This window comes from Quercus lobata, chromosome 9 (assembly GCF_001633185.2).
Source record: "Quercus lobata isolate SW786 chromosome 9, ValleyOak3.0 Primary Assembly, whole genome shotgun sequence".
NCBI classification, from domain to species: Eukaryota; Viridiplantae; Streptophyta; class Magnoliopsida; order Fagales; family Fagaceae; genus Quercus; species Quercus lobata.
In genome coordinates, this window is record NC_044912.1 from 5,376,404 (window position 1) to 5,397,575 (window position 21,172).

Here is a 21,172-nt window from a genome sequence, read left to right on the forward strand (position 1 = left end):
ATCTCGTATAGACTTTGATATTTCTTTAGTTGTGAGCAAGCATATACTCGTTGGACTAAACAAACACACACACACACACACATTAAAAAATTATCACAACTTTTTGGTAGAGTTTATGGTGTGTTTTTGTGTTAAAATCTCATCCCTCTCCCTTGTGTGTGTTTATTTCTAGAAAAAAAAAAAGTTGGTGGACTAAAGACCAAGAGCCTTATAATTAACTCAATGACATACCCTAATATTTTCAATGGAAATGTTCATAATTTGAATATGCCCTCCCTCACTTAAAAAATGTGTATTTAAAAAAAAAAAAAAAAAAAAAAACTGAACCAAGAATTTTTCTTTAATGGACCAAGTCAAAACTATTATTATTACTTGATAATTTGCCATGCAATGCACGAATACTTTGCAAATTAATTTAAAACAATTTTTATGTTTTTTAAGACCTATTTATAATATTTATGTTTTACCAGAATATTGTTAAATGCTTTGAAACTCAATTTTCTTAATTCATATTTTATATAATAAAAAATTGTCATAGAATTAGGTTCCAAATATTGAGTGGAATTGCTCTACTAATCTAAAATTTTGAGATTGGATCAGTAAAGTTTTTCAACATTTGTAGGAGACTAATATATTATATTATTTGTAGACTTTACTTTTTAAATCGATTAAATGATTTTAAAATTTGAATTTCAGAAATTTAAATTGAAAGCATAAAATCCTTTCATATCCTAAAGTTACAAAAAATCAAGCAACCTCCCAAATACTTCCTCAACTACTCCATTTTTACAACCAAATACCGAGCTCCATATCTCAGACACTCATTTCATTATGTCAACAAAAGGAAATCATTTGTAAGTACTGGCATATAGAGAATGTGGTAAAATAAAGAAAAAATGGTTAGAAACATTTCCATTTATCAAGATTTAATTGCCTTTAGCAAGGCTTCCACATTAAAAAATAAAAATAAAAATAAAACTCGAAAAACACTCTAAAATATCATTGACTTTTACTTTTATTGTCGTAGCTCATATTGATATTGCACTAAATAACAAAAAAAAACTACAAAAGAATCTATAAATTATGAGTTCTAAAACATAATAAAAAAGTAACTAATCTCATCAATAATTAATTTGCAAGTTTCTTTCTATTTCTCTTTAGTTCTAAAACAAAATACATTTCTGGTTTTCCCACACCAACACCCAAAGACCCAAAGCAATTATATGCTTTACAGAACCCACAACATCTGACCTCATCATCAAAACTATAATCTGTCATCACTCAATAAAAAAGCAAGCCATCTTCCTTTGTTATAGCCAACTCATATGGGTTAAGATTATATGGGATGACGAAATTGGAGTTAGGTTGGTGCCATTGAAAGGTTGAAAATAATTGACATTATTTTTTGTCTGGATATATTTGAGATGAGATGGCATGAAAGGTTGTGGGCTATATATATAAAGGAGTAGAAGTGCAAGAGGTTTATCTTGAAATATTGAACCAAAGAAAACAAAGAGTCTTACAAAGAATATTTATTCTTTAATAGAAAAAGTCTTGAAACATTGAACCAAAGAAACAAAAAGTCCATTTTTTTTTGTTCCTATCTTGTGGGTTAAGAGTATTTTAATTCTCTTTTTAAAGAGTGCACCACATGGCAGAACCTCATGCTCTTCAACATGAAGTCTCTGCTTTTATATATACTAGTGTTTAACCCGTGCAATGCGCGAGGTTGTTTTACGTATTTATGAACTTTGCTTTAATAATGTAGTATATTTAAGCATGTAGTGTCCAATATCCCCTAAAAATTTTAAAAATTAGTTTCTTCAAATCACTTCTTGTGTGTATTTCCTTGATATGAGAGACTTAAAAAAAAAAAATAAATAAATAAAATCTGACTTTTACAATTAAAACTTACATGACAATTTCAAATAGCAAATCTGCTATTCCTAGGAACCATAATAAATCACACCGAACTAAAACTTGCAAGACAATTTCAACTTTACAACCAAAATGTTTAAAAGAAAATAATGGCTAACCAACTAATGATATTCTCTTTATCCTGCTTATTCTTGTAAGATTCAATTGTGTAGAGTAGTCTTGATGCCACAGCCAACTGATGATGTAGGGGGTAATTTAAGTATGTTGTTGTTGGTCTTTACCAAGAGAAAACTCATGGATTTACAACTAAGAATAAATTATGGCAAGGCAGAGTGTTCAGTTCCAGAGAGTTCAGGTTGAATTTTTTGTATGCCTGAATTTACTATAAAGGACAACTATGTGTCGACTCTGTTTGCCTTGTATGCAAGGAGTAGTTTGAAACACCAATGGAGAATAAAGGTGTGTAACTTAGCGCTATGCCAATTGCGGCGAGACATGAACCCATTGATAAATTTATTGAAGTCAAATCACTTCTTGTGTGTACTTCCCTGCTATGAGAAACTAAAAAAAAGAATCCGACTTTAAACAATTAAAACTTACATGACAATTTCAAATAGCAAGTCAGAAAAATATGTCAAATAATAATGCATAATTAATAATACATGGGAATTTCAAATTCTAAAGCCAAAACAATACATAACCCTTAAAAGGGACATTGAATCCAACCTTTTTAACCGTAAAAGAAAAAAGAAAAAGCTGTAGTGCATCCCGAATCAACAATTCCAAACAGCTGCCATGATACACAAAAAGTCTAAAACAAAACAACCACCCTCAACCCACAATATATAATCAATACAGAATTCCACCTATCACATATAAAATGCATTATCAATAGTAGATGGGAAGCTCTAATTCTAAAACTAAACCAATTCATAACCCTTCACTAAAATTCATGGCAATATGTACAAAGAAAATGACATACAATAACTTAATAATACATTTAGTTTACTCTTCTAAAAAGAAAAAAACTTAGCAATACAATGAAATACATTAAAATTCATAGGTAATCTAGTACGTCCATTTGTTTATCTTGCTTGTAAGAGTATGTTATTTATAAAATACATTGAGATGCATTAGACTTCAATTTTTTTTCTTCTTTGATGCAATCTGCTTAGTACCGTTTTGATGTTTTTGAAGCATTTGGAGCGACATACTTTTATCACTAGTTTTTTCATCTTTTGTAGTTATTGCAACAATTAATTGAGGTCTTTCAACAGATGTTTGTCCTATTTCTATTTTTTGACTGGCGATGGACTTGCCCTTCCTTGATTTCCTTACAATTTCCTCTATTGTGTCCTGCAATAATTTGCACTTTTATTAAATGTTGTTTGAAATAATGGAAGAATATATGCATGTTGCTTAAAATTTAGAGTGCTTTCATTGTACTATACTGACTTTGATGGTGTCATATAAAATTTAAAATCATATAGCAAGCAAGGTGGAGTGTGTATGCTTCAATTTCAATGAACAATATATAAAGCATATTGGACATACCATGTAAAGAGTAGTTATGAATCCTATGGTACTTAGGTGTGATAAATATACTAGAAATAGATTTCAACTTTATTATTACTTGATGTCTTTCAACTTTTTGTGAGATTTCCGTTTCCCAAATCTTCAAAACAGTGTGATTTTCTCTTCCATATTTCAAATTATATTCATCAAGATGCAGTTGGAAGAAATATTCATTGCTAATTATCCTCTAAATCTCCCTTGGTAGGACATTGTCATCCAATTTTAAATTCTGTATAAACAAAGAGTCATACAATTAGCAAAATATATATACATGCATGCATCATGTCCTGTGCAATTAGTTTTTTTTTTTTTTAATTAAAAATTGAAATTCCTCTTCATAATGCATAGTAATGTTATTTGAGTAGTCCCTTTGGCATAATATCATGCTCCGTTAAACTAAGGCTTAGCCTTTTATTGAGCTCGACCACACTATTGACTACTCTAAAAACATTAGGAGTACACTGGTCAGATTAAACCTTAAAATGCCTCAATTCAAATGAATTATCCCTTGATGAAAACCACCTCAATCACCCATAATTAACTAAAGAGAAAAATAACATTAAGCATCAACGGCCTACAATAGTGAATTTTGGGCCCTTGAATAGGATCCCAAATTACATCAAACATGTAAATAAAGTAAATTCCTAATGAGATTGCATCATATATGGAATATAATATAATCAAAGCGGAAAGCCCTCTAATAACATCAATCATGATCAATAAAGTCCAACAAAATCAATCAGCATTTAACAGTTGCAATTTGGTATTTTTGAAACCTTTTTTTGTTCCTCTTCCCCAGATAAAGTATTTTGTTGTAGCATCTTCTTCTGTTTCCTAACTTTAGGTTTAAACTTACATTGCAGGTTGCAACGTGTTGCACCACTTACACATGCTGTTGGAAATGGACCCCTTAGCCCATTTGGATGGAGGGGAAAAGGAGGGAAAGTGGAGTGGAATCCACTTCCCATGTTCTTCAAATATTTGAATCATGAGTGGATTTAATCTCAGCACCTCCTACATTCAACCTATAAATGGTTTGGATGCCCCTTCCACTCAAATTCACACTATTGTCACCCACTCTACTAATTGAGTCTGTAAAAAGCCTAACTACAATGGGAACAATCTCAATGACATTTATGAACTCTAATGATCCTTTTACTGGTAAAAACTCTACCACAAGCACATCTATATTGATGGGTAAAATGTACTCTTTAATAAAATATATTGGGACCAATTTTAGACCATTTGCCACAACATCAAAAGTAGACTCATTTACATTGTAATTCCCAAAGGAGAATGGATAGAAATGGAGCCTAACGAAATAATTCCCTTGAATTCCTTCAAATGTGTAATTCAAACTATCTGTGAAAAACCGAGCAGTTTTGTACTGAGGTCCAAAGTTTGAGCTGCTGCTTAACACAGCAGTGGATGCAGCCATTCTGAGTACAGATTTAGTTTTGCCAATTTTAAAGCAACTATACCTTTTGTAGGCACAATCATGCTTGCGCATATATATGCATCTTTATGCAGGAAGCATAAAACTAATGAATTTCAACATTTTAACCAACAATGTCTAGTAACTGACTAACCAATTTTGCTTATGAATCATGGTTCAGGAAAATGGACAGTAACTGTACGGCTGAAATAAAGCTTCTAAGACTATCTGTGAAAACCGAGTAGTTTTGTAGAGAGGTTTAAAGTTTGAACTACCGCTTAACACAGCAGTGGATGCAGCAATAGCTTCTCCAGCTTTAACAAAAGTAGAGATTATCACTGACCTCATTAATAATAGACACCCAAAATCACTTTGAGTTGCGAGAAATACTTCATTGTTAGTCTACTCAAAAAGCATACACCCAAATCCTATTTTCCCTAGGATGTTGATAAATTATTTGATTAGTTGAAAAATATACGTGTGTAAGGGAATTATATATAACATAAGCAAATTGAAAATGACATGGGAAATTGTGCATATTTAAGATCACTTGTAACATCTGCCATAAAGCAATTAATTCATTGTATTGGCATCCTATATACCCCTTAAGAGATTAAGATGAAATATGAGAGAGTTCCAGTTACCCTTAACAGAACAGACAAATCATGAGAAAAGCTTTATACTATTCATCAGATATAGCACCTGAAGCAGGGAGATTCTAGCCTGATGCAAATCACGTTATGAAGAACAAAGAGTTTTTATTGTTTTCCTTTTCCTATTTGAATTAGGATTTATTTACTGTAGTACTCTGAATTAAAATCCTTTTCCTAATTGAATTGGGATTTTAATTGTTTTTCTTTTCCTAGTTAAATTGTTTTTCCTTTCTCAAGTAGAAGTTGGTTTACTATTTCTTTTCCTAAAAGGAGTAGGAGACATTCTATTCCTATAAATACTCTTTATAGAGAGGTTATTTATGTTATGTGTGTTTTTAAATAAAAGTTTACTAGAGAGGTTTTCTCTATTATTTTGCCTATTAGCCTAGTGTTCTTGTAGAACTTAGGTATAGTGGAAGAGTTGTAGTATTTGTGTGTTATAGATTCTGCTTCTACACGCCTACGCTGCATCAGTTGGTATCAGAGCACGGTTAGGTTCCTACCATGGCATGAGGATCATGTGGGGGATGGCACGCTGTTGTAGATGTTGAGTATGAACGCGATGAGATTGCACGCAATACACAACTAGAGGCACGCTTTCAGCAGATGGAAGAGCAGTTTGAAGCACTGACAAAGCAGCTTGCTGCCTTAGCCATTGTTAACCAGCCTCGAAACTGTAGTCCAACTCTACGTTTTGTGAAGGAAGATGAGGTAGACTATAATGTTGAGGATGAGATGGAAAATCCGTTTGCTGGACATAGAAGGAGGAGGGAGAAACCCTTGGTTTCATACAATTCAAACAGATAGGAATTTGGGTTCAAATTAGATATTCCAGAGTTCAAAGGTTGTTTACAACCTGAAGAATTCCTAGATTGGGTTGCTGCGATTGAAGAAATTTTGGAGTTTAAGGAGGTGCCGCAAGACAAAAGAGTTTCTTTGGTGGCGACCAAATTCAGAGGACGTGCTGCTGCATCGTGGCAACAATTAAAGCAAAGCCGTATTCGCCAAGGTAAATCTAAAATTAATACTTGGGAAAATTTTTTGAAACATATGCGTGCTGCATTCTTACCCCATAATTATATGCGTACATTATATCAACAACTACACAATCTTAGGCATGGTACACAATCTATAGATGAGTATACTCGAGAATTTTATCAACTTGTAGCTAGAGTTGACTTTGCAGATTCAGAAGATCAATCAGTTTCACGTTATATTGGGGGCATGAGGCAACAATTTCAAGATACTTTGAATTTATTTGACCCAATTTCTGTATCCGAAGCCCATCAGAGAGCTTTGCATTTAGAGAAGATGATGAATAGGAGGACTAACATGGTTTCAAATAGTAGTGGCAACAGACTACCACCAGTAGCTCCTCCTTATGGTGCAACCACACAATTTACACAAGAAAAAAGCCAAGTTAATCAAGCTAATCCACAACCCAACCGCACTGCAGCTAGTAGTTCTGGCCCTTGATGTTTCAAGTGTGGTGAGGCAGGGCATAGAATGGCTGATTGCAAGAAGGGTGGCCAGTATGGTAAGGGCTTATTTATTGAGAGTGAAGAATGTACTGATGATCATTTAAATACCTTTGAGTAAGAAGCTGTTTATGATGCTGAAGAGGAAGAGGAGTGTATGCAAGGGGATGATGGCCCTTTGTTAGTTACAAGAAGGGCATGTTTCACACCTCGCAAATCTGAAGGTGAGGATTGGCTTCAAAGCAATATCTTTCAAACTACATGTACTATGGGGGGCAAGGTATGTGGACTTGTTATTGATTCTGAAAGCTGTGAGAATGTGGTATCAGAAGAGGCTGTTTAAAAATTGGGATTGGCAACAGAAAAGAACCCTAACCCTTACAAACTATCTTGGCTCAAAAAGGGCAATGAGGTAACTGTATCTAAACGTTGCTTGGTTTCTTTTTCTATTGGGTTGAAATATAAGGATAATGCATGGTGTGATGTGGTAGTTATGGATGCATGTCATCTTCTCCTTGGTAGACCATGACAATATGATAGAGAGGTTCAACATGATGGTAAGAAGAATACATACAGTTTCATGTTTGGTAGCACAAAAATTGTGTTGTTGCCTTGTAAGGAGATTGAACCTAAGCCAACTTCAGGAGGAGGTAAGAATCTCTTAGCTAAAAGGGCATTTGTTGAAGAGATGTTTGATTCGGGGTTGGTGTTTGTATTGTTGGGAAAGGAGAGCTCAAAGGGTAGTGTAGTACCAGAGGCTGTGAAATCTTTATTAGATGAATTTGCAAATGTATTTCCTAACGATCTACCTGAGGGGTTACCGCCACTCCGAGATATACAACACCAAATTGATCTTTTACCAGGTTCTAATCTACCTAATCGCCCACACTACCGCATGAGCCCAAAAGAGCATGAAGAACTTAGAAGATAAGTAGAAGGTTTGTTGTTAAAAGGGCACATTAGAGAGAGTCTTAGTCCCTGTGCCGTGCTAGCCTTACTAACACCCAAAAAGGATGGATCATGGCAAATGTGCGTCCAAAGTTGTGCCATCAACAAAATTACAGTTCGGTATAGATTCCTTATTCCTCGATTGGATGATTTGCTTGATCAGTTGAGTGGTGCTATAGTGTTTTCTAAGTTGGATCTAAAAAGTGGGTACCATCAAATTCGAGTATGTCTTGGTGATGAATGGAAGACAGCATTCAAGACACCTGAGGGGTTGTATGAGTGGCTAGTAATGCCATTCGGACTTTCTAATGCTCCTAGCACCTTCATGCGTGTTATGAACCAGATTTTTCGCCCCTTCATCGGCAAGTTTGTTGTAGTTTATTTTGATGATATCCTGATATATAGTACCAGTATTGATTTACATCTCCAACATCTTCGAGAGGTACTCATAGTTCTAAGTAGGGAGAAATTTTATGCTGCCATAACCAAATGTTCTTTTATGACAGATAGTGTTTTATTTCTTGGTTATGTGGTGTCCAAGGATGGACTATCAGTTGATGAATCAAAGGTTACTGTTGTCAAACAATGGCCAATACTAACCACAATCCACGAGGTCTGCAATTTCCATGGGTTGGTGTCATTCTACCGACAGTTTATCCCTGACTTGAAGCATGTCAATGTGAAAGCTGAGGATCTAATCGCACAAATTCAAGAAATTCATACGGCTACTGCTAAGCGTTTACAGGAGACTTCCGCTAAGTACAAACAAGCCGCTGACAAGAAACGTCGAGTAGTAGAATTTGAGATTGGTGATTTTGTTTGGGCAATTTTGACCAAAGATCGCTTTCCTGTGGGAGAGTACAACAAACTAGCTGCTAGAAAGATTGGTCCTTTGGAGATTCTTGAGAAAATTAATCCTAATGCCTATCGGTTGAAACTTCCAAGTCATATGCGGACATTTGACATCTTCAATGTTAAGCATCTTATTTCATATCTAGGAGAAAATTCCAATCCAGACTCCAAACTTGAGGACGAGTTTCTTCCAACCTAGGGAGGATGATGCAAATCACGTTATGAAGAACAAAGAGTTTTTATTGTTTTCCTTTTCCTATTTGAATTAAGATTTATTTATTGTAATACTCTGAATTAAAATCCTTTTCCTAGTTGAATTGGGATTTTAATTGTTTTTCTTTTCCTAGTTAAATTGTTTTTCCTTTCTCAAGTAGAAGTTGGTTTATTATTTCTTTTCCTAAAAGGAGTAGGAGACATTCTATTCCTATAAATACTCTTTATAGAATTGGGATTTTAATTGTTTTTCTTTTCCTAGTTAAATTGTTTTTCCTTTCTCAAGTAGAAGTTGGTAGAAAATTATTAAACTTTCTTTTCCTAAAAGGAGTAGGAGACATTCTATTCCTATAAATACTCTTTATATAGAAATGTTATTTATGTTATGTGTGCTTTTGAATAAAAGTTTACTAGAGAGGTTTTCTCTATTATTTTGCCTATTAGCCTAGTGTTCTTGTAGAACTTAGGTATAGTGGAAGAGTTGTAGTATTTGTGTGCTATAGATTCTGCTTCTATACACCTACGCTGCATCATAGCCTTTTGCCTTTAATTTTTTAAAAATTTAGCAATATACCCCTATTTCGAAACTATATAGGGATATGCCCCTGTTTCGATACTCGATTACCTTAAAATCAAGTTTTAATGAAATACTCGATTCGTAGAAAATCGAGTTATGCCCGATCAAACTTAAAAAAAAAAAAAATGCATGGAACTCGATTTTAAGAAAGTCGAGTTCCGAAACGCCGCTATAGGGCTTTAAAACGTCACTATATGGCTTAAAAATGTCACTATAGGGCTCCTTGAACCTGGTATGGGGACTTACAAAAAATTTTGCAGAAAAACGCCGCTATAGGGCTTTAAAACGTCACTATAGAGCTTAAAAACGTCACTATAGGGCTCCTTGAACGGGGCGATGACACTTATAAAATTTTTTTGCAGGAAAACACCGCTATAGGGCTTTAAAACATCACTATAGAGCTTAAAAACGCCACTATAGGGCTCCTTGAATATGGAGTGATCATACTTGTAAAATTTTTTGCATTGAACTTGATTTCCTGAAACTCGAGTTCCATGCAAATTTTTTTTTTTTTTTTTTAAGTTTGATCGGGCATAACTTGATTTTCTATGAATCGAGTATTTAATTGAACTCGATTTTAGAGTAATCGAGTATCGAAACAGGGGTACGCCCCTATATAGTTTGCAAACAGGGGCATATTGCCAATTTTTTTAAAAATTAAGGGTAAAATGCCAGAATCTCCCCTGAAGTAGTCCAGATGAACAGAGATAGGGAAAAAGAATCTCCACAAAATAGGACAAAAGACACTAATGTACACAGGGTGTATACAACAGATACCCACAAATTAAACATGAAAAGTACAACACTTCATTGATTTTCATAAAATATAGCATCAAATTAAAACATATAATTAGGGTAGTAGGAACCCAAAAAATGATGTCATTAAAGCAAAAATATCCTAAATCTTGCAAGATATTAAAATATTTGGTTGGGTATACAGACTGTAGTGAAAAAAGAAAAAAGAAAAAAGAGAAATAGAAAAGAGAAAATTCTTTGAAAGGTCAACTTTAGTCAAACATATCAATACTTCTTCTCATGAAATCTATTTTCACAGTCATTTTATTTATTTATTTTATACTTCATTTTTTAATCCAAAAAAATCCTTTATGACTTCTAACTTTTTCATAATGATGTCCAACTTCTAGTTTATTTTTGGCCTATCTATAGAAGAATTTTAATTACTCTTATATTTCATGGATACAGCATAAATATGGTATGATACAACACAAACACAGTGTAACATGGCATAGATATGACATGGCTATAGCAAGTATATGTCTGGGAGTAATAAACTGAATTCTTACCCAAAAAGAGGGGCTTAATTATATATTAATTAGGACACATTGCACACATCCATGTACTTATTATTTTTTTCATAAAATTCTTACTACTGTGAAAAGGGGGGTTTAAATGTAAAAGATGGGATCTTGTGGCTAGAAGAACTTCAATATTCCAAATCTCTATAAATGTCAAACATGGATTATGAGTTATGTTCTTATGGGTTGTTTTGTTATTTATAACTTCAAAAACCAGATATTAGCACACTTTTTTAAATTAAAAAGAAATTAACTATGTATCAACAATTAAGGCCAATTACACAAAAAAGCTTTGCATAAAGGTGTAATATATGCCTTTTGATCATTTCTCAAGAATAATGCTGTAAGAAATTGCAAACGCATCCATATATCAGTAATCCACTTTCTCATATGCTTTGACACCTAATGGTCTTAATTAACTTAATTCCACATCACTAACCCAATGCAAGTTCACCAAAGACCACAAAATATGTATATGAAAATTAAAAGTTTTAATACTTTACATAGATCATAACAATAACTTTGAATTCAGAACTGTTTTTTGTCAATAAAACTTGAGCAATTTTTTAGAAACCTACTAATATGAACTCAAGCACAATAAACATAAATATTGTGGTAAACTTATATAATCTCTCAAATTAAACCCTCCAAAATATAATTAAACCACACTCCAAATAACCATCAAACACCAGCCATTTGATTTAGTCCTGCAACTTAAAGATCTGATTCCAGCTACTCTTTGCCCTCAAGAGCCAATCTTTCAAAACCCAAATCACATTTTAGACTAGTTCATCCAATCACTTGAATCTTCATTGCTTATAACCACTAAAACCTTGTCATAGTTCTTTTCTTTTAATGTGAGCTAAAAAAACCCACAGAAGAAAGATTTTAGAGAAGGGGAAATTTGAAACAATAAAAAGTAGTCCTTTCTCATAATAATTAAAAAAAAAAAAAAAATACTCTATCAATACTTACTTTAGACTGATCAAGCTTGCGGATTGGGTAGAGATGTTCTTTAGTAGACCACTTCTTTGCCAAGTTACCGTCATCTATCAAATATAGATAGGTCAAAAAATAGTTAGCTGACTAACCACCAAGGATTGTTGAACCACCATGCTGTCCTCAGCAATGGAATTGAACGTGTGGTGACCCACTATGCTTTAACAGATAAACAAAGCCATTCATCAACCCAAAAAAAAAAAAAAAAACGAATTTTGAATTTTTTTTCATTATTGCATCAATACAAAATAAAACCAAGTCTAACCCAAATGCAAACCAAAATCTAACCACCAAACCTTTAAAACAAGCCAACCAAAATATCTTGTAAAAAAAAATCCAACAAAAATACCCATAAAACAATTAAAACACATGGTTAAAATACCGTTTTAACAAAAGGGTCTACCGTTTGGTTTTAAACCATTTCAATATTAATAAAACACAAACAAAACAGCATGAACAAACAAAAATTGATCGAAGGGCAGGGGTAAAACGAAAAAGAAAAAGAAAAAAGGAATACCAAAGAATCCATATTCCTTAAGGCGTAGAGAGAACAAATAGAAATACCACCAGACTACCACCACCGTCAAGCAATTGAAACCATTAGAGGAAAAATAAAGGTTGCACAGTAGTTGAATTGGAAAAGAGTATACCATACTTACCTTCCTATAATTGCAGAGAAGGGATGGGCACTGTTGCAGTTAGAACGAATATTGAAACGATGGAGTCAAACTTATTTTCTTGGTTGGTTTGTATTTAGTTCCGATGAACTTTGTGTCTTTATCACCGTATCAAGCCTTCCGAACGTATACTAAGATTTAACCGGTTAGTTTTCCTTTTATATTGAGAGGCTATTAAATAGTATTCTTTTTTCTTTTTCTTTTTTGGATACATATTAAACGGTGTTCTAGTGTTTTATTTATTTATTTATTTTTTTTTTTATACAAGGTAGAATTTTTACTCTAACCTAATCTAAGTATATATGTGTGTGAAGCTCCTTCTTGGAAACTTGAACCCTGACCTTTGCCCCCCACACCTCACAAGCACTTATACTTGTGGAGTGACTATCGCACCAAGGATATGCATTGGTGGTGTTCTAGTGTTGTTGAAACAGTATAATGTTTCACTTTTTAATTGTGAACGTGGCAAATTTTTAGATGTATTTTTTCCTATATGTCACAACATCCTTAATTGTAGTCAAAATTCAGAGGAAAACGAAAAAAAAAATACAAATTTAACAAAAAAAACTGCCAAAAAAAAACCAAATGTAACTTAAATACAAAAATCAACAAAACATAAACCAATTCAAATTTCAGGAGCAAATGAAAAAGTACAAATCTATCAAAAATCTTCCAAACAAAAACAAAATCTAACCAATACAATAGTCGACAAAACAGAACTCAAGAAATTGAAAAAAAATAAATGGGAAATTAGGGTAATAGGTAGCCAAACCTTTACCCTTGATTGAGTAATTCTTTTGGCGGAAGATGGAATATAATTATGTCAAAACACTACCATGTTTAGAATTAAAAAAAAAAAAAATGCATTCCCACACTGCCACAATTCTACACTCCCAGATTAAAAAGAAACACTCCCACCCAAAAAACGAACTCCAATTCCCACATTTAGACTTAAGAAAAAAAAAAAAAAAAAAAACCCAATCCCTAATTTAACTCAAATACCCCAAGCTAAAGGCATTCTTACCCAGATTCCTACATCAAAATCAAATTTAATCCAAACACCTAAATCGATATCAATCCAACCAAAATAACCGAATCTAAATAACAATTAATCCATAAATTTTAACAATGAAAAAAAAAATGATAGGTTATGTGCAGCGTATATGTAAATCTAAATCTAAACCAATCCAACCAAGAAATTCAAACCTAAACTATATTCCATTCCCAAATTTGAAAACGAAAAGGAAAAAACAAAAACAAAAAATTTACCAATTATGGGTACACGGCCTGTCTCTCTGCTGGTGGTAGATTTTTCTTTCTTTATGTGCTTGCAGTTCCAGTGGTCTAAGTCTGGCAAGGAAACGGACGCTGGTCTATCTCTGTAGTTTGTATCGCGAGTTTTTTTTCCTCTCTCTATCTTTGTATTGCAAGTTTATTTAGGAGCATTGCTTCTATTTTAATCGGTTCTTTTTATTTATATACGGAGAATCCATCAAACGGTGTTTTAACGTGAAACTATATAATTGACCGCTTTTTAACAGTGAACATTAGGGCTGTCCACGAGTTGGGTTTGTGCCCAACATGTAACTGACCCGCCGAAGATCGGGTAGGGAGGTGCTAGACCCGCAACCGACCCATACTAGGGTTGGGTTTTATGGGTCGGTTTCCCGTCAGGTGAGCGGCGGTTTTGGGTGAGGCCGAAACCTGCTGGAGAGGATGAAAAAAGTAGAAAATCGGCGAGATCTCTCTCGATCCGTCCAAGATCCTGTGCGATCTAGCCGGATTTGGTAGAGATTTCGCCAAATCCGATGCTTTTTCCCCAAATTGTGCCGGGAATTGCCGGATCTGGTGTTTTAGTCGCTGAAATCTACCAAATTGTGCTGGAAAACTCGCCGGAAGGCTTGAAATCGCAGCTCGTCGTTCTCTCTTTAGGTGGGTCGGGTTGAACAGGTTTTGAAGGAAGGGAACTGAAATCGAACCGCCGGCATCGGGTTTTGGAGCTTGAGACCTGCGTCCAACTACCGGAGCTGTTGGATTGGGTTGTAAGGGTCGGGTACGGGCGGGTTGGGCAAGTCAACGAGTGAGATGGACAGCCTTCGTGAACGTGCAGAATTTTAGATGGTCAGTTTTCTTACATGGCAGCACCTCCTTAATTGTAGGAAAAAACTTCTGCTATTATATATAGTATATGATATGATATATATATATATATATATAGCAAGACTTAAGTACAATACTTAGATGTTATTCCTTAGGTTCATTTCTTAAGATTTTGCCATATGACTTTTTTCTTATAAATGGAAGTGTATTTTTTAAATTAAGTAACTACATGATAGAATCTTAAAAGAGAAAACTAAAGAACAACATCTAAGATATTGTATATGTACACTATATATTATGATAAATGGTAGTATAAAAAATTATAAATATAGTTCAAGACATGAAAAATCTATTTATGTGCTATAGCCTGTACGGTAGCCTCAAATGATAAAACAAATCCCAAATTTTGAATGTACTAAAACTTAAGTAGGAAAGCAATTAATTTGAGTCAAGAAAGGTCATTTGAAAAATAAAATCAAAATCTGTTAGAGATCGGTTGATGGAAAGTGTGTCACAGTCGGTGTATGGCAATTGAAAGGGCATGAATGCAAAGAAATTACCATTTTTTTTTTTTTAGGGAGAATTTTTTGTAGCATGGAATTTATTTGATGTAGCCAAGATGATTATGCAACATTTCAAAAAGTTGGGCCAGGAGGGCCATGCCCCCTTGGTGTAAATTCGTCCCGGTCTAGGGCAATGACATTAAAAAATTTCTATAATTTTGTTCAGTGCATCTATACGGCAATTATTCTTGGTTCATAACGGGTGCCATCTTACTTCCATTGGAGAGAAATTTATTGGATCCAACTATATTGAGAAGCAACAAAAGCATACAAATAAATACTTTTTAAACTAATCTGTGTGATTGCACCCATGGTTATTAGTATCCTGATTTGGATCTTAAGGTCCTAAGATTTTACATCCCTAAAACGTGTTGGATCTCACTATGATTGTATTGAAGTGTGATTTGTGTGAGATCCAAATCCAAATTTTAGGATTTTATAGGATCTTGATCCCATAGCGATACTAAAGATCCTATGTTATAAAGGAAATTTTAATTTTTGTTGCTTATTTTGGCGGGCCTCCAAATGGAGCCCAAATTAAGGCCCCAAACTAATTTAAAAAAATGTAATAAATAGATTAGCTTTGCGGCCCCAACACAAATTGATAATATATATATATATATATATATATATATATAACCCTAACTCACTTTGGTCTTGATGACTAAGTGTGTTTGTGGTGTTGTTTGAAACATTATTATTTGTTTTGTGTTGTTTATGTAAGACATTATGTATTGTTATTTACTTTGAGTTTTTTTATGTGAGACATTATATTATTGTGGGTGTTGAACTTTGGCTTTTTGACAAAGTTAGGAGCACAACTAATTTATAAAATTGGTTGACAATAATCCACAATGGGAGATTTGAATATGAACAACAAAGAGTTACATAAAAACTACGTAAAAAGGCTTCATTCATCTCAAGGAAAAGTGTTGAAGAGCTTATTACAAGAACCAAGTGTTCTAAGGAGTTCTCTCTCTCTCCCTCTTTTCTGGATATTTTCTGTGTCCCCTCCTTTTCCCCCTCCTCATCCCTTATATTTGCTCTTCCTTCTTCCCCTTGTTGGGCTTTGTAGAGCCTAGTTTTGTTTGATTCGGTTTGATGACTTGACTCGACTCGAATAATGTTGTGTGATTTTTTAATGGGAGATTTATTGAGGCTTATTCCATGGAGCGGAGGCTTGGGTCGATAGGCCTAAGCCAGAGCGCTCATGGACAAGCCTCTTGGGGGTTCGGGGGCAACACCCTCGTGAAAAATTTTTTGGGCTCGTTTAGCCCATTGTGGAACCGCCTTTTGTAATTAGGGTTTTTTAGTGTGGTGTTGTTGCCATGTTTGATATAGAGAGAAAATATTGTAGCCACAAGTTGTACTTTGTATTCTTCCCTGATAATAGTGATATCCCTGCAACTCCGTGGACGTAGGCAAATTGCCGAACCACGTAAATACTGTCTTGTGCATGTGATTGTTTTTTTTTTGCGTGTGTTTTTCTCTATTTTTTTTGTTTCTCACAGGTTGGGAATTCGGCTTAATTCCCTACACCCCCATCTATGTTATCCCTGCACAGCTAGATCACTTTAAGTCTCATTAGGCTCTTCTTTTCCTATTTTTCATGATGCAGGTTGCTTTTGGGGCTCTTTACATTGTTTAGGCCAGTCATTTGATAATAAATGCGACTATGCTAGGCAAGTGGACTTCATTAATGCGGAGGTGATTTTGGAATCATTAGGAATCTTCAAAAAGCTTCCTCGAATAACTTCGCTTGCCCCAGAACCTTTCCTCAGTACCTCAGATGGTGGCTCACATTGGTAGGCTTGGAAGACGTCTTATCCTTGGATGAGGCCGTAAGAAAAGCCATGTCCATGGACACACGGTGGCTTCTTGCTCTATCCGTATTCCAAGGTTTGATGTTGACCCTTTCGTTGGGGGCTTGTACCCAAAGGCTTGAGTTGGGCTTATCTCCACCCATGACCCAAGTGACTTAAGACTGTTTGGGCCCTAAACAAAGCCATCCCCCTACATGTATATTTGTGGTGTTAGAACTTAGAACTTAGTATTTGTGAGTTGTAACTTTTGATCTTTGAACTTTATTTATGTATTTGTAATTTGGTACTTTGCCTTTTATTAGCAATTTGTGTCAAAATTTACATTTTTCAATGTTGCTTTATTATATATTATAAATTTAATTATAGGTATTTTTTAGTATATATTTTTAAATCGGAAAATAAGATCTTATGATTTTCGTGCTGATCCTATGATCTGATAGATCCTTGAATCCTATCATTAATTCGGTGTAGGATCTCGATCCTGATAACTTTGACTACACCTAAAAAATTGATTGATTACAATAAAAAAACTCAACCTTAACAACTGTATGGCTATTTATTTTTCCACATACTGAATTCAGTGAGATGTGACATGATGTAGCTAATAGGTTTTATTTTTTATTTATTTTTTATTTTATATAAACCGTGAGTGGCTAATAGATGAAACTACAAAGGGCCCATTTGTTATAATTATTTAAATAACAGTTTGCAGTGTTTAAATAACATTACACGTATTTTCATATACTTTTTTCACCTATATGTAACTTGCACTTTCTCAATAATACTTTCTTGACTTGCTGAAATTTGTTTTTTTTCTTTGTGGAGGTAGAGTCATTAGGGAATTTTTATGCATGATGCAGCTATGATAGCAACTCCTTCCACCGATCAAGAATAAAAAAACTCGACCTTAACAACTATATGACTATTTATTTTTCCACATACTGAATTCAATGAGATGTGGCACGATGTAGCCAATAATTTTTTTTTATTTTTTTATTTTTATAAATCGTGTGTGGCTAATAGATGAAACTAAAAAAAGTCTAAACTTGCACTTTCTCAATAATACTTTCATGACTTGCTGAAATTTGTTTTTTCATTGTGGAGGTAGACTCATTAGGGAATTTTTATTAATGAAGCAGCTATGATAGCGACTCCTTCCACCGATCTGGAAATTCTAAATGCCTTGAATTCAATGAAACCATTAAAATCCAGGAGTCTTGATGGCCTACATAAAGGGTTTTTCAACGTTTCTAGATGATTTTGGGAGAATCCGTAAAAGTGGAGGTAAAAAATATCTTTGCTAATATATGCATCCTCCACTATCTTAATAAAGGGCAAAGTTTAGGTACAGTACTTAGATATTATTCCTTAGGTTCACTCATAAAATTTAACCATATGACTATTTAACTAAAAATATACTTTCATCTCATGAGAAAAAAAGCCACATAGCTAGATGTTGTACCTAAGTTTTTTTCCCTTGATAAAACCTTAATCTGCCTAATCCCAAAAGTAAATAGCCCGAAAACCATTAACCAATATCACCCCATAAGCCTTTGTAACACGATATATAAAATTGTGTCCAAGATTTTGGTTTTAAGATTAAGAGAAAAGTTTCAGTCAAAAAACAAAAAAAAAAAAGATTAAGAGAAAAGTTAATGGACATTCTAAAGGTATTAGTTTAGGAAATATTTTTAGAGATTTTTTATGTGAAAAGAAAAAAACAACTGATTTTTTTTTTTTTTAAAGGTTAAACCCCTTTTATCCTCCCTTGTTTCCCCTCTCCAAACAGCTTTCATTGAGAGCAAAAGAGGAGCGGATAATGTTGTGAAAGCACAGGAACCAGTCTACTCCCTTAACCAAAAAAAGAAGAAGAGGCGAGGGGTTTGTGATATTTAAAATTGATTTGGAGAAAGCACACCATCGCTTGGAATGGAGTTTTGTGAGAGCAGTGTTCACCAATGTAAGCTTTTGTCCCGAGACCATTGAGCTAATTCTGAGTTGTATAACAACGACTTCCACAGTTCCACTTCCCTTCTATTTAATGGTGGAAGATTGGATTCTTTTTTGCCATTAAGGATCAATCTCTGCTTACATTTTCATTCTGTGCATGGAGTTCCTTGAAGGTCTGATAAAGGAAAAATGTAAGGGGAAAAGAATGGCAATATGGGATAAAGTCAAAGCATCAAAAGATGGGCCATGTTTCTCACAAATGTTCTTTGCCGATGATCTGCTTCTATTTGCTAAAGCAAATGACAAAAATAGCACAACCAAGGTTTTGAAGAGTTTAGTAGTCTAGCAGGGCAATGACATCATTGAAATTTTTTGGCCATTTGAGGAAAAGCATCTTATTCTCCAGTTGTCAGTGAAATGTGACATGTAATTAGTGGCTTATTAGATAAAAATCACAAAAATAATTTGTTTTTCCTCTAAATAATATGGAGGAAAGTATGGTTTTAAAAATCAAACTGATCAAAGAATCGAAAAGAAAAGTGATTCTCGATTATTTGGTCCAACCGTTCACGTAGTAAATAATTTAATTAATAAATTCAAAAATTAAATACATATATAATATTAATAAATTATCATATTTAATTATATATATAAATAGTTAAAAGAATTTTCAACTATTCATGCCTTATACTAAATAAGTATAAAGAGTAAATAAACATTACGAAAATGATAATTATTTTATAACAATTTTCTCCTTATGATCCTTTACAATATAATTGAAAATTATGGATTTAATTAGACTCCCCTCAAATAAAGTTTAATATGATTTGATAAGTTTTTTTTTATTGATACTTATAGTGTAAAATAAATGGTACACAATTAGATACTAGAAACTTATAAAGTTACAATTTAAAACATAAATATTACTTTATGTTTCTTTTGAAAAAAAAAAAAATAGTATTATCATTAATACTAGAGCCACAACTTTTCTCACAATTTGTTTACGTGGCAAGTTGTGAGTGGTGAAGTTATGGACTCACCACTTTTACTCTACCGCTCACGACTTACCAGGTGAACAAGTTGTGTAAAAAATTGTAGTCCTAACATTTTCCTAGTATTCCACCCTCCAACATTAATATAAATTCAAAAGTAATAATATTATATATATATATACACACACTGACACACACACACACACAAGAGAGTAAAGTTACCAACCCTCTTAAAATAATAAGTAAAGCCGCATGGTACACAAATAATGATAAGTTTTTTTTTTTTTTTTTTATTGATACTTATAGTGTAAAATAAATGGTACACAATTAGATACTAGAAACTTATAAAGTTACAATTTAAAACATAAATATTATTTTATGTTTCTTTTGAAAAAGAAAAAAATAGTATTATCATTAATACTAGAGCCACAACTTTTCTCACAATTTGTTTACGTGGCAAGTTGTGAGTGGTGAAGTTGTGGACTCACCATTTCTACTCTACCACTCACAACTTACCAGGTGAACAAGTTGTGTAAAAAATTGTAGTCCTAGCATTTTCCTAGTATTCCACCCTCCAACATTAATATAAATTCAAAAGTAATAATATTATATATATATATACACACACACACACACAAGAGAGTAAAGTCACCAACCCTCTTAAAATAATGAGCCACATGACGAGTTGTGATTGGTGCAAGTGTGTCCCCACGTGACCCATCATCACACTTACACCAATCACAACTTGCCAAGTAGTGAGTTGTGGCACAAAGTTGTGCACTTTTCTATATCCTGGACATTACTCTAAAATAATACAACATTAATTATCCACCGCTAATCTACCTCTCAAAAGAATACAACATTAGTGACACAAAAACCACTTTCAGTAAGTCCTCTCCTCCTATTATTTTATTTTATGTACTTCTCACAAAAACAATTCAGTTTTAAAGATCCAACCTCTCTCTTTGCATTTTGAAGAGTGGCGGAGTCAGAGATGACTCTTGAGAAATAGAAGAACGTGCAGTTTTTGAGGATTTGATCTCTCTCTCTCTCTCACTCTCTCCCCTTGCCTAAATCGTAGTTGTGGTTGTGCTCCTACCGTTTCAGATCTAAGAAAAATGTAGCATTTTCTGTAGAAAAATT

At 33.6% G+C, this 21,172-nt stretch overlaps 1 long non-coding RNA gene across 1 annotated transcript; it reads right to left on the minus strand.

The window, feature by feature from the left end:
• Positions 1 to 11,466: 11,466 nt before the first annotated feature.
• LOC115958852 lies at positions 11,467 to 12,712 on the minus strand. Its single transcript, XR_004084696.1, has 3 exons — positions 12,584 to 12,712; positions 11,901 to 11,974; positions 11,467 to 11,787 (listed from the first exon to the last, which is right to left on the minus strand). It is a non-coding gene; the product is annotated as an uncharacterized LOC115958852 (long non-coding RNA).
• Positions 12,713 to 21,172: the final 8,460 nt, after the last annotated feature.